Raw genomic sequence first — 274 nt, forward strand, 5'->3', positions numbered from 1 at the left:
AGCAGGGAGCATCCGGGTAGGGCACAACGCAGCTCTGGGGCAAATCCCTTGGCATGTTGCGTCCAGAACACCAGAAGGTGCCTGGAGCGCTGTGGAATCTGGCTGACATCATCCTACCACGCGTCGCGGCAGAGGAGCAGAGGGCAGTCCCGGGGGACACAACCCCGTCTTCCACCCCGCACACCACTCGCTCCACCGCGCTGCATCTCTACTGCAACTCATGTATTTGAAATAGTACTTACATATTTAAAACGGGCTCGTAACACACACCCCA

This window comes from Eurypyga helias, unplaced genomic scaffold (assembly GCF_000690775.1).
Source record: "Eurypyga helias isolate BGI_N326 unplaced genomic scaffold, ASM69077v1 scaffold27120, whole genome shotgun sequence".
Taxonomy (NCBI): Eukaryota; Metazoa; Chordata; class Aves; order Eurypygiformes; family Eurypygidae; genus Eurypyga; species Eurypyga helias.